Below are 15,042 nucleotides of genomic sequence, written 5' to 3'. Positions count from 1 at the left end.
CTTTGATACTAGTTGATAATTTTGAAGTTAGAGCTGAGATAAACTGGATAGTTGAAATAGAAACAGCTTTTTAGGGTCCCATTAAAAATGTTCAGATCAAATGGTCTTGAGATAGCTAAATTTTTCGCTGTATGTATTAAGGTTATAGAAACAGATTTATTTCTGTACCTTATGGAGTGCCACTCTTGACTCTCCTGGGAATAATGGGTTTACTTCCCTTTTGTGCAGAGGTTATAAAATGAGTGATAAATAATTTTGAATTCTTGTCATTGCTAATTATTTTTGACATGAAGAGTAGATTTGGGAAAACATCAACAAAATATGGCAGCCATCATGAGATGTAGTAAATAAATTCCTAAGAGCAAAATTACTTTCAATGTTTAGAAACCTTATACCTTATGTGGTAAATTTTAATGATTTTTTTTTAAACTTATGTAGAAACTATGTATTCTGTGATGTTTTCTTTTCTTGTTTTGCAATTAAATAGATGAATGTTTTTATTGAGAGTTTTCTTTGTAGTCTTTTAAAAATGATATCTTGCTGGTAGTAAATTCCCCTACTTAAAACTTTAAAATAGCCTTTTTTAATAGGAAGGGTATTGGTCTAGAGGTCAAGGGTTCTGACCCATTTCAAAACCTTTGACCTTCATTTACAACTCTCATGGTTTACTTGCCTGACGAATAAGGATAATGCAAAATTAATGTTTCTTTGCATCGATTTATTCATTTTAGTGTCTATATTGCCAAATTTATTTAGACTGTGCTGATGGACATTTCATGAATACAAATTAAAGAATCATAGGTGCGAAAAATCAATACTATGCATTGTCAATAAAATGCAATAAGAACAATTACTTCTAGAGATTACACTTAATGGATTTTTATAATGAACTTGTGAGGAGTAGTTATATTTCTAGTGGGCTTATTATTCTTGGATTTAGTAAGATTCATGTTTTTATAATTTAATCACCTTTTTAAGAAAACTCCATTTCTTTAAAAGCTGCCTGGATAAAATTTCCCATTAAGTAATCTCAATTGAAATAATTGCATGATTATTTCTTGGATGGAAATTACCATATGTCATTCTTATACAGACATGAAATTACACTTACTTGTAAGAGGCATTTGATTACAGTTTTGGACGTTTCTTCACAGGAGTTATGAGTTTATTGTTTACAGTGGTATAATTGTTTCAATAGGTGAATTTTGATCATGAAGTTTCACTTTCTACTGTAGAAGAATTGAATATGTTCTTGATACAGGAGAGCTATTTCAGATAGAGTATATTACATAGTTGAATGCAGAAGCTGAAAAGATAAAGAATGACATGTTTTAATATACCTATTTGTCATGTATGTCACAGTGCTGTTTAATATTAATCCAATCAGGTGCAATATGAAGCTCACTTAGTAGAGTAACTTGCAAAAGTCAGATAGTCTCAAGGTTTTTGTTTGAATAAAATACATTATTGGTTATTTGAAGTCCTTCACATTTTTTATGAGTCCTTCAAAAGTTCCATGGCATTTCTGTAAGATGTAGCACAGTGTGAAAAACGATGTGAAAAATGAAGCCAGAATTAGCTCCAGATGTGTACAGATTGTTCCAGGTGATAATTACATTTTTCACTTTGAATTTTCCTAATTCAAAGAGGTCAGATTGGCAATCACAAAAGTGATTTATTTTGTTAAGAAGTGGACTATCTTTTCCCACATGAAAGCTTAAGAGATATGAAATTGAATTTGAAGTCGACATTTTGCAGATACTGGGTGGGGATGCCTTGAGTTTGATTGATAATTTTTTTTAGTCTGAGATAGGGTGGGAAGTGAAAAGCTAGCATCCTGCTAAAATTTTAATTAATTTTTTAAGAGGAGATGGAGAGGATTGAGTGCCAAAGATCGAAAGATCAGGTCAAAAACTCTTTTTTAATCACATAAATAATGGGATATGCTTATGAACTTAACATCTGCAAATTTGATTTAAAACTTTACAAATTAGTTGGTGTTAATTTCATGACAATCAGCCATCTTCTGATTATTTTTCTTGAATTCATTCGAAATTTATTTTTTTTTGCATTCCTTCTAACAAGGTGCTAAAAATTACCCACATTTTATTACGAAAGAGAGTGCAGAGTCTGAATTTAAGAAATGATGAAATGATCACATTTGGTTTGCTGTCATTAAGACCAAATAGGTCACTATATATTTTCTTAAAGCTTCAACTAAGGATTATATTTTTCAATATCCACTCATTCATTAATAGATTGATTGGAAATCATTTCATATTTTATTCCATTTAAGTTTTAACATTGTTTAAGCAAAATGTTATTATTTAGATTTGAAAAGCTTTCTTAAAATACTCAGTATTATATTTTTGAGTTAAGATATATGTATTTAAGGCTTATTAAATTAGACTTATTCATGTATTGAATTCCATATAAAATAGTTCAAGAACTACTTAAGCTCCAGCACATGATTTATATCTTCTTTAAAATAAGACTGTATACATTCTTTAGGAAACTGTATATTCTCTGATGCAGAGAAAAAAATTGAACAAGTTCTCAGTTATATTTCTGATTCCATTTTTCACAAGCATGTAACTTATTTGTACCTGGTATTTGTTGTGCATGTGTATAAACTTCATAGAACTGTATATGAATTTAAAGAAAATGTTAAATAGTTCAAGTAATATTACTCTAGTGTCGTGTAAAGTGTTTGTATCTTGCTCATTTGACATTAATATCATTTTTGAAAGAATTGACATTGCATTCAAGGCCACTTTATAAAAGCGTTGCGTTGCTCATCCTAATTCAGTCTGACATACATTCCAATAACACTACCTCCCTTCTTGGGTTTAAAGCTAAATTTATGACTGTGCATTGTGAAGTGCATCATTTAAAAATGGTTTCAACCCAAAACATCTAATAAATAAATAATGTGTATGGCTACTCAGTAGTAGACTTTCTAGACTAGAAATCATTCCATCGGATACTCAACAGTCCACTATCGGAGAGGGCTGTCAGATAAATCTTATGGTAGCTGCACTCATGTCCTGTAAATCACATATTATTGTCTGAGCCTTCTGCCAGGTCATCTATTCTTTTCCCATTTATCAGAAATGCATGGAGTATATAGAAAAACTAGAAGTACCATGTAGTCTGGCCTGGCATCCTGTCTGAGTAATTAATCAGCAACAAAAAAGTTAATTTAAAATAGCGAGTTAGTCTGATTTTTCTTTAAAATTTTTTTCATCAAAATATGTAGGTGGTGGTTATGGGAAATATTTTCTTCATGTGAATATAATGATATAAGGTTTGGTCATTTTTGATTCAAGGGTTTCTTTCTATACCTCTGAATTATGAATTTAAAATTAAGATATTCATAATAAGAACCAGATATCACTATTCTTATGATTCCTTTGTGTCAGTTTTGTGTTTGAATTTTTTTGAATTGAGTTTAGAACATCTTTATAGAAAATCTTCCTCTCTTCATTCCCCTGTTCCTTCTCCCTTTTGAATTTATCCCTTCTTAATATGTGACATTAATGTTATTGCTTTTGACTTTTTATTTCATGACCTTTCCCTTTGTATAGTTGTGATGAGTATTTTGAGTACAGTAGATAATTTAAACAAACCCAGGTGGGGTGGGAAGCAAACCGGCTCTGTACCGTGGCACAGAGGTGTCCTTCGCAGTTAGGCCCCTCTTACTGTGTGGGCCTCATTTCTTACCACCTTGTTTCATCTGTTCTCAAACTATGTTGAACAGATATGTCTTGGTGTATGCTTTTTCTTTCACTAACATCTCCCGCCTTCAAATTTAGTGATTCTAATTGTTGGCTGCTTCTCATCATTGAGAACTCAGTTTAATTATTCTCTTCTCAGATTATCGTACACGCAGTTGGTATCTTTTTTGCTTGTCTTCATTTTAGTGCTCATCGTAGAATATACCACAAATTTTAAGTGTACATGGTCTAGTTCATTATTATTTTTTATCCTCAATCTTTCTCTCTGTACTCTAGGCCCTATGAAGGTAACATAATAGGTCAAGCTATTTCTCTTTGGCCTATTAAACTATACCTAGTACCCAGCACAGTCCTTGTCACATGATGGCTGCCCAGTGAATATGTAATAAATTAATCCTCCAGCTCCCAGCTAAATTGCAATCTCTTCTGGAAAGTTTCGTGTGTTTTTTTTTTTGTAATCCTCACCCGAGGATATTTTTTTCCATTGATTTTTCGGGGGGGGGAGGGAGGGAGAGAGAAAGAGAAAGAGGAACATTGATGTGAGAGAGACACATCGATTGGTTGCCTCCCACACGCACCCTGACGGGGGCCAGGAGTAAACCTGCAACCCAGGTACATGTCCTTGACGAGGAATCAGACCCGCGACCCTTCAGTTCGTGGGCCGATGCTCTAACTGTTGAGCCACACCCAACAGGGCTGGAGAGGTTCTTTGACGCCTTTCTTCCCCACAGCTCTAAGCCTAAGTGAGGTATTCACCCAAAGCATTCACTGAGCCATATCATAGTAATTTCATTCTTTATTTAAATTGCCTGTGATTTTTATTTCTCTCCCATTAGACTGGAAGTGTCTTGAAGACAAGCACTGTGTTTTGTTTTCTGTTGTATCTCCAGCATCCAGCATAATTACTATTCAACCAAATATTTATATAATTATATATATTATTATTTTTTATTAACTGTATTGGGGTAACATTGGTTAATAAGATCATATAGGTAGGTTTCAAGTGTACATTTCTATGATACAAGATCTGTATATTGCATTGTGTGCCCACCACCCAAAGTCAAATCATCTTCCATCTCGATATATTTGGGCCCCTTTACCCTTTACTACTCCCCACCCCGTTCTCTGTAGTAACCATTATACTGCTGTCTGTATCTGTGAGTTTCAGTTTTATGTCCCACATATGAATAAAATCATATGGTTCTTAGCTTTTTCTGACTGACTTATTTTGCTTAGCATAATATTCTCAGGGTCCGTCAGTGTTGTCGCAAATGGCAATACTTCATCTTTTCTTCCGGCTGAGTGTATTCCATAGTACATCCATAGTATATATGTACCCGTCCTTATCCAATCATCTATTGAAGGACTTTGGTTGTCTCCATCTCTTGGCCACTATGAACAGTGCTGCAATGAATGTAGGGGTACATATATCTTTGGGAATCTTTTCAAGTTTTTGGGGTAGATATCCAGAAGAGGGATTGCTGGCTCACATGGTAACTCTTAATTTTTTGAGGAACCCACCATACTGTTTTCTGTAGTGGCTGTACCATTTACATTCCACCAGCAGTGAATGAGGGCTCCTTTTTCTCCACAGCCTCTCCAGCGCTTGTTATTACCTGCTTGGGAAGGATAGGCATCAAGTCTTTGAATTTTTGGCAGAATTCACCAGTGAAGCCATCTGATCCTGGACTTTTATTTTTTTGGGAGATTTTTGATGGTTGTTTCAATTTCCTCACTGTGGATCGGTCTATTCAGATTTTCCAGTTCTTCATGATTCAGTCTAGGAAGGTCATCTCTTTCTAGGAACTTATCCATTTCTTCTGGGTTATTGAATTTGGCGGCATGTAGTCTTTCATAGTATTTGAGTGTGATGCTTTGTGTATCTCTGATATTTGTAGTAACTTCTCTTTTGTTTCTGATTTTGGTTATATGAGTCTCTTTTCTTTTTTCCTTGGTGAGCCTAGCCAGGGGTTTGTCAATTTTATTAACCTGTTCAAAGAGCCAGCTCTTTGTTGTATTAATTTTCTATATAGTCTTTTCTTTATTTCATTCTCTCATTTTTATTATTTTCTTTTTTCTGCTGACTTACAGTTGCTTTTATTCTTTTTTTTTTAAGTTCTTTACAATGTAATGTTAGGTTGTTTATATAATTGTATAAATATTAAGTGAATGGAAGCACTTGTCATAAATCACCGTACTTCGGGCTGTTGCCTTTTGGTCTTTTTCATTATGAAGTACCACCGTACTTTTGTGTATTCTTAAGTGTATATTAAATGCTCATTTTTATTAATTCCTTTGTTTTGTCATTACTAAATACTGTACTTGTGTTCACTTATTAATAAGGTCATAGTTTTTTTATTTTCCTCTGGCTTAATGATATATACCTCTCTTTATAAAACAACTTTAGAGCAGCATAATTTATATACAACATACATGCGCACATTTTAAGTGTACAGTTTGGTGGATATACACTACTATGTAACCAGCATTTCAATCCAGAAGGTTTCCTGTGCCTCTTTGCAGCCAGTCTCTACCCCTGTCACCTCAAGTGGCCACTGATTTTATTTGTTATCATGGATGAGTTTTACTTATTTGAGAACTTAATATAAATGGAGATTTAATTCTTTTAATTGGGTTGCTTAGGGACTCATTGCTGTATTTAGGGTACACTTCAACATTTTTACTAAAACTCTGTATCCAGCTTTAAGAGAATGCTGTGGTTTTTAAAGAGACAATTGAATTAATCAAACGAAGGATTATCTTTTTGCCAACCACAGAATTGGAATTTGAGTATAAGTTGTTTATTGGAAAGATAAATAAGTCTTCTTAACTTCCATATGCATCTTTTCACCAATCAGGAAATCCTGTAGTATGGATCTGTTACACAGCAGTATATAGAGAGGCCATTAACTATAGTTTTAGAGGTTTTTGTTTTTACTGTCTGTCAAGCTCAGTGCAAATGCTCTCTCACCACAGAGCTTTGTGAGTTTATTTGCCCTGAGTTCTCCTCTCTATGCCTGCTTGTGGTATTCATTTGTATTTATTGTTTTATTTAGTAGACATGTATCGAATGCTTTTAAGATGAGCCCCTCCTTTTAAGGTACTATAGTGAGAGAAATAATTGTAATACAACATAGAATTTTATAAGGACTTTAAGAGAAACCCAAGCTAAGCAGAGGAGCAGGCAGTAGTTATACTGGAGCACAAAAAAATCTATCAGTCCCTATTTAACACTATTTTTTTTCTTTTTAAGAATACATCATTTCAGACTCCCTTGACTTTCAGTCAGAATTTTTTTCCAGGTTCTACCTACTTTAAAAAAAAAAAAAATCTCCCGAGGACATGATGAAAGAGAGAGAGAGAAACATCAGTTGGTTGCCTCTGGTGTGCACCCTGACTGGGATCGAACCCGTCACCCAGCTTTGTGCCCTGACCAGAAATCAAACTGGCAGCCTTTAGATGTATGGGACGACACTCCAACCAACTGAGCCACCCGGCGGGCACCACTCATATTTTTTAATTTCATCAGGATCATAGATACCGAAGTTCCTAAAGCATTGTTTCTACTCTTTCTGGTACCTATAATTTTCCTTGGCTGAATTTATGGTAGCCGTGTGCTTGTTTGCTCAGTTCTCACTACCCAGATTTTCCAGTACAGCCCACTCCAGTGTGTGTATGTGTGATGATAATGGATGTTGTGTGGAAAAAAGCACACAGTGGTAAATAAGTTTGGAAAATGTTGGCTTATATTTAATTAGTTTTCTTTCCTGGAAAGCCCCTCAAAGTCTTTAGTAAATCTGTGTGTGTGTATAAGTATGTATATAATAATGTGTCTTGTTGAATCTGTAGTGGGAATAAAATTAGTATATTTGATCACAGAATCCTTTTTATGGCCATAGTGTGTGTGGATCATTTTGTAAAATACAATTTGGGAAGAGTGCTGTTGCATCAGAAGTGAGACAGTGAATAAAGCAGGAAATGCCTTTAGTATTTTAGTGTTTTTTAGTGCTTCTGTTTTTCTCTGCTTCTCCAATCATAGTGATTAAAGAAAATCAACAGATACACAAAATTATTGCCAGCATTTTCTTCATAAAACAGTGATTATTTTTGCTTCATTGAGAAGAAATTATCTCAGTCACTTGTTCTTTCTGCTTTGTAGGTTAATTTGGACATAACTTCCAATTTATATGTCGTTTCTGAAGGGATAGATCTTTAGAACTGATTATAGTAAGAGTTTGTATTCTTTCCAGAGCAACTTAAGTTTAACCAGATGTGTCGCTGTGTGTGTGTGTGTGTGTGTGTATACGTGTGTGTATTTTTTGCAGCTCTAACCCTAAGTTTAAGATTAAATTCAAATATTTTGACATCAATGGATTATATAGCTATTTTCTATAATGACTGAGTGAAAATCTCACTATTTTCTTGGTGTGCTAAAAGGAGCTTGCATGGCAACAATTTGCAAAGTGCATTAAATGTTGAAACTTGTACTTTGATGTGTTTGATGTGTTGTAAATAATAATTTTATTTTCTTTGTAACCAGCCTTACCTTTTTTAGTGTAACTAGGACTTTGGGGACAGTTGGCTTCTTTAAGATCAGCTTATATGTAGTATGATCCCACTAGGATCAATATAATTTAATATTTCAACCTTTTCCTAATGTTTTCCCTCCTTTTCTTTTGGATGTGTTTATACCTCATCCTTAGAATGTACTTACAGAGTTAGTGAATGTAAATTGATTGTGTCTGAATTTTGTTATTGCCAGTGCTTAAGACCTTTTTGATTGTGAATAGAAGAGAATCAATAGGGTAGTGATTAACAGGATAAAAAATAGGCTTCTAGTACAATCGCCTAGTTTTGCCTGAGAGCTGCTGAGAATAATGCTTTATCATTAACATGGACAAAGGCTGCAAGTAGGTGTTTTATATTGAAATGCTCAGAATTACCTTAATTTTGTGTACAATAGAAGCAGTTGACCTTATAACAGGGAACTAGATACCTTTGAAGCTTGACAGGAAGTTTATGGAAGTTGGAGAGTGTAATTGATAATGGGGGGAAACGGGGGATATCTGTAATACTTTCAACAATAAAGAAAAAGAAACCCTAACTAATCATGAAAATCTTAAAATCACTAAACTTTTTTAAGTATCTGAAATCAGTTTAATAACTGTATAGTAATATTGTAAAAATATTTATGGTTTTATTTGATTAAAAATATATGACTGACAACTTGCTTTTATAAGATGGATTCATTTGTCTTTTAAACAACAGCAAAAACATTAAAAACAAAATAAATTAGACTAAAGCACTTTTTAAAAGTAAAATATTTAAGTCAGTGGGTTAGTGAACATCAGTTGGTTTTTATTTGAATCTGAATGCAGACCTTCCAGTGCTAATTTAAAGTGCTTTGTTATAACCAAAGGGAAGCATAATTTAACTTTAGATGCGGGATTTATTCTGTAATACAGGCATCCTTTTGATTCACTAGCACACTAGGATTTAGGAAACACAACCTTTTAAGGGAAATTTTGTGGAACTGGCCATACACCCTGTGGCTTGCAGTCTGGTCAGAAGGATGGTACCATGCTGACTATAGAACTAGATCTTTGAACGGTATTCTCAGGGGTGGTAAATGGGAAACAAAGTAATATCAACTGGCACTTAATTCGCAAGCTCCCTGCTGATTGGGGTATTCAGTGAAATGGAGCTCTTCCTGACAGGAAGTCAGCCTATAGGATGGAGACATCTGAAAGTAAAGTGTGCTTTAATTTAGCACCCTGCCGTTTTACAACTGGTCTCTTAAATTTGGGATTAGAAAGAGAGTTAGCAAAGAGGAGGAATGCATGAATGGGAATATTCCTAGCGTAGCATTTTCCTTTGGTTTTACAGATCCGGGTCTCTTTCTCAGCTACTACAGTGTGGTTTTACTTAGCCCTTTCTTTTTTTTTCTATTACTGAAGTTCAATAGTATTATAGAATGGCTAGGTTAAAAGTGTAAAACTTGCGAATGTTTTTGTTTAATACCAGACTCTGATGATTGTGTGAAGGCTCAGCTGTATTCTCATCCATATATTTTTCATAAGTAGTGTATAACTTAATGGATTTCAGTCATAGAAAGCAGGGTTCTTAGGATCTGGATTTAAATTTTTCTGTTGAAAGTGCTTACCCTGTTTGCCCCACTTGGCCTTCAGAGAAACTAGTTATTTAGTAACTTAGTACCCTGATATGTAGAGTTAATATATAATGGCATAATTTAGGAAGGGACAATTATGTATTAATAACTGTACATATAGTCAATCTATTGTGAATTTTTTAGCCAGGCAGCTCCTTTAAGAGCCATTTTATTATATGAACTTCCAGAAGCGTGTGTGTAGTGTTAACAACATCTAAGGTTCGAACTTTGATTTTGCCTGAATTAAGTACAAGTCAGAACCCTACAGGTATATATTTGTTTTTCTACCAGTAAATTATTCAGATGATGGAGTTGGACACTGTTGCCTCCATGAGTAACAAAAGAAAAAGATGCTTTGGACAGGATTTTAAGAAGTAGCTGAGGCCAGGAAAATGCTATGATGATAGATTTTTGAATCTTAAGAAATGTTTTCCCCTCTACGACTTATTAATAACTCTGTAACCATGGGCAAATTACTTCACTTGCAAGAGTCTCACTTTCTTTTTTAGTGAAATGGATGTAATAAAGGTTGTATTGGATAATATATGTAAATATATGTAGAACAGTCTGTAGAGCAAAGTAGGTTATAAATTAAAGTTATTAGATTTTGACTCTGTGTTTTTATAGCACACAAAAGCCTCTCTCTTTATTCAGTATTTTCAGTGTCACTTGCTTTCTTTTTATGAAATTAATTTGATCAGATCTTGGACTTTCAAAATCAGTCCACCATTATTTTCTGCAGTGTCTTTTTCATTATTTTCTATTCTTTTTGCAGTTCTATGCCCAGTCTAGTCCACTTTCATTTTAAGCATAGAATATTAGAGCTAGAAGAGATCTAATAGATTAGCAGTTTTTGCCCTTTTTTATGTGGACAAGGTTAATGGGTAACAGTCACTTTTTCCATAGGTTCCTATAGGTGTGGTTTCACTATTTCCTGGGCTCGCTGTAGTGACAGCTGTTTGGGAAAGTCAGAAAAATGTACCTGAATGCAAGTGAGATTGGTGTTATTGTAACAGTTGTCTTACGGGCCTCTTTTGTATACTTCAGAACTTTTTATTTTTACTATATTACTTTCAACATGTTTCTTGCATTGCCATAGTTGAGAAATACTGTACTTTTATGACAGTTAGTGTAGTTTACTGATTACCAACTGTTTTTGTTGCCAAATGCATCCTTGTCAGTGAAGTTCCAAATAATGATTCTGAACTTCATTCGTGTCAGAGTGGGGAAGACAGAAAGTGACGAAAGGAAGTCTCATTTGAAAAATCCCTCTGCAGAGACTCACTGATTTTGCTTATTCCTGAATTAGTGAAATGACCGTTTTCCTTTCCATTGATTTTACCTCTTTCACTGCATACTGACAAATTTATTTTCCTAGGACAGTCTCTTTATAGCTCCTTTCCAAGAGGAGCTGTAGTTGACTGTCTTGTCCAATTCAAACTTTTCTTTATTTTCAAGGTCTCTAATAGCTGTTTTAATTTTGTTTATACTTATTTCTATGCTGCCTTGTAAATAGTATTCTGATATTTGACATAAGCCTTATGTACAGCATGCCAGTTTCTGGGTAGTTTACAAAAACACCAAATCCTCTAATCCTGAACCCGTTCTCCACATTCTCCACATTCTCTTGATACTTTCCTGTGTACAATGTATGTTACATATAATGAGTGTGCAGATGTCTACTAATGTCCTAAATATGGATGCACAATGTGTTCATTTTGATAGTGATTATATATTTTTGAAAGTCTTTATTTGGAAGCTTAAGTTTTTTCATTAGACGTTCAAGTACAATAGCAGTATTGGCTTTTTGGGTCAGTTGGCTTGTCAGGTTACTCTTGTCTTCAGATACTACATATGGGGCACATTTAATTCTGGTTTCTTATTGTTCCATTTTCAGAAGAAAGGTGATCTATTCCTTTACCCTAAGAAGCTTATACATTCACTGGATATTGCAGAGTTGTCTCATACTTATCTCTATTGCAAAGATTCCCTATTGTTTTGAAGCAGTAGTTTAATTTATGAGAACAGCATTCTGTTTGCTACTACTGTAAGCTAAAGAAGAAAATAGGAGGTTTGTAAGTGGCAGTGAGAAAGCAAACTGATGGGGGAGAATTCTTTTAAAGAAGCTTTCTATTTTTTTTATCAGTCACTTCATTCTGGACTGCTGCCTTACTTATTTGGACATTTGGCAGTGCTATCATTGCTTTTCTGCTGATTGTTAGGAGTTGCTCTTTGTGATATCCGCTTGTTACTAGTAGTCAGCTGTGCATCTTTCAGTTTCTTGGATCCCAATAGGCTTTATACATAGAAAATTAAATTGAATTTCTGGAACCAAAATTAAAATCAGTCACAACTGAATCAGTCTTAGACCCAGCACTTGGAGCAGAAGTTGACTTTGCTTGCAAATTTTCCAGCTCTAATTTTTAAAAAATGTTTTCATTTCTTTGGAATCTTTAAAATTTTTTTGAACTTGTTAGTAAAGTTCCCTTTTCCTCAGCTTGCTGTTTTCCATTGCTTTACTTTAGTTTCTCTAGTGTGGTAGACTGAAATGTGGCTTCCCCCAAAATATCCATGTCACATAACTGAAACCTATGAATGTTACTTTATTTGGAAAAAGGGTCTTTGTGTAATTAAGGATTTTTAGATGAGGGGGATACTCCTGAATTATTTGGATGGGCCCTAAAAGTCATCACATGTATCCTTAGAGAGATAGGAGATTAGAGATAGGCACACAGAGAAGGTAGCATGTGAAGATGAGCAGAGAGTGATGTGGCCACAAACCAAGGAATGCTGATAGGCACCAGGAGCTGGAAGAGGCAGGGAACAGATTCTCCCCTAGAACCTCCAGGAGCGCAACTCTGCTGGCCCCTTGATTTTTGGTTCAGTGAAACTGACTTTACATTTCTTATCTCCAGAACTGAGAGAGAACAAACTTCTAGTATTTTAAACCACCAAGTTTGTGGCAATTTGTTATAGCGGCACAGGAAACTAATCTTGTGAAGATCTCTGGGTGTTCTTAGTGCAGTTGCTCCTCCCTTCTTCACCTAGCAATGTTAAATTACGGTTTCTTCAGCAAGCATCTGAATGCTTGTTATATGGAAAATTGAATTTGGGTACTGTTGAGAATTCAAAGAAGTAGAGATCCCTACCTTTAAAGTGTTTCACCATAGTTGAGACAAATTCCAATTTGTGAAATTATTGACCCAGAAAAAAAAGCCAATAAGCTAACATTGCATGTATTTTTAGTGGAGATGAAATAGATAAGAATGAAATACTGCCAGAGAGATGCACTGTTGATTATTTGTTTCATCAGTCCTAATTTACTTGTGCAGCAAAACCAGCTTATCAAGTATTTCATTATATTATTACTGCAGTTATGCTGTAGGTCAGAGAATGGCCTACATGATGATGTTTATCCATAACACGTCTTGGGACTTTTGCATTATACTTAAAGTTGATATCAGTTAATATCTCATTAGATACATTGATAATATTTGAGAGTGTTATGGAAATATTCTGGACTGAAGGGCTTTATCTGGGAAAGTCATTAAGCATAGTAGGGTTGGCTACGGGTTGTGGCTATTGGCAATTATAACATGTTACTGAAGCATGAAGTATATGCGTCTTAGATAGTGTATGTTTAAAATCAGAACCAAAGCTTCATAAAAGCTAGATGTAGTGTGAGGTTTGGAAAACTCCAATTCTGAAGATATCATATTTCAGAGCATAACCCTAAAAGATAAATTTAACAAAAATTTTAAAAAGATAACTTATCTGCTCCTATTGAATGCTGAAATGAATATGATGCTATTTTATAGTTATTTTTTTATTTGATGTAAAGCTTTGAACACTGAAATTAAAATCTTACTTTATGATAACATTAAGAATTTACTCAGTGAATACATAGTATCAGTTTACAGTGGTCACTGTTCAGAGTGGAAGACCCCAAATGGTTAAACAGCAGGAGAGTTTTCTGCTTTTAGTTAAAAACTGCTGTTTTCTATATGCCTTATTTACTACATGTTTAATTCTTAATGTTGTGTGCTGTGGGATTGGGCATGCAAAAGTCAGCAGAAAGAGTTCTGGTTTTTACATCTAGAGCTATTACGTGCTGTACAATAATAAAGGCACTATTTTATTGGGTTACTTGTAATTAACTTCAGCACTAGGCATTCATATAAATCATTCGTAATCTGTTTTCTTTAGATTTTTATTCTTTTAAACTGGTTTAACGTACTTGCTTTCTGTTATCTTTTTACGTATGGATTGAGGTTGTAATTGCTTTTTGGAATTAGGCTGTCAGAAACCAACATATATGTGTATTCAAGAAATGATTGAGGCAAGCTAATGAACTTTATATAACATTTTATGGAGATTTGTTACTGAAATAAAAATCCGTAGTGGTATTGTTTTGTTGTGAAGCTTAATAAATAACTGTTCTCTGAAGTTAAAAAGTCTACACATTCAAAAAGTTAAAATGGCAACTATTATTAATTAGAAAATACTTATACTTTTTAAGTTTTTAAAAATCCTGAGGAAGAAAAAACATGAGATTTCTTTGAACTCTTGTCAATTTATTGACATTCTTCTTTTCATTTTAAACATTTGAATCTACATGTATTTTCTTTTTTCTTTTTCTGCTTTTTATTGAATTAATTGGGGTAACACTGGTTAACACAATTATACAGGTTTCAGAATCTACATATATTTTCAGTAATATTGTCTGAAAAATTCCATTCATAGGTTGACTAGTAATTTATATTATTTTGTACTTATAGCATTTTAATGATTTTTATTTAGAAATGGAATAAAAATGAAATAGAGGGAGACCTTTTTGGATACAAAAGAAGCATCTAAAAAGAAACACATGTATGTCTGCCTGAGATTAAGTTAACTGTATATATTATTCAGAACTATTAGAAAACAAAAACTTTGTCTCTAAAAATACATTCATTTAATAAATGTTTACAGTGATCTGTAGAAAGAATTAGAGTTATATGATAATTTTCATTCTCTCCAGTGATATAAAAATCTTGACTTGATGATGCTTATAAAACGAATGTTAGGTGTGCTGAGGTGGTGGATGGGAGGCATGAAGAAAGCTGTTTGGACTCATGTCCTGAAAGCAGTGCTTTA

The 15,042-nt window shown here is 33.9% G+C and overlaps 1 protein-coding gene across 2 annotated transcripts in view; it reads left to right on the top strand.

The window, feature by feature from the left end:
- The window catches only part of LRBA (LPS responsive beige-like anchor protein), a 504,599-nt gene that overhangs the window by 144,920 nt on the left and 344,637 nt on the right, over nucleotides 1-15,042 (top strand). The window lies entirely within an intron of this gene.

This window comes from Miniopterus schreibersii (assembly GCF_964146895.1).
Source record: "Miniopterus schreibersii genome assembly, chromosome: 4".
Lineage (NCBI taxonomy): Eukaryota > Metazoa > Chordata > Mammalia > Chiroptera > Miniopteridae > Miniopterus > Miniopterus schreibersii.
This window is presented reverse-complemented; position numbering and strand designations above follow the sequence as displayed.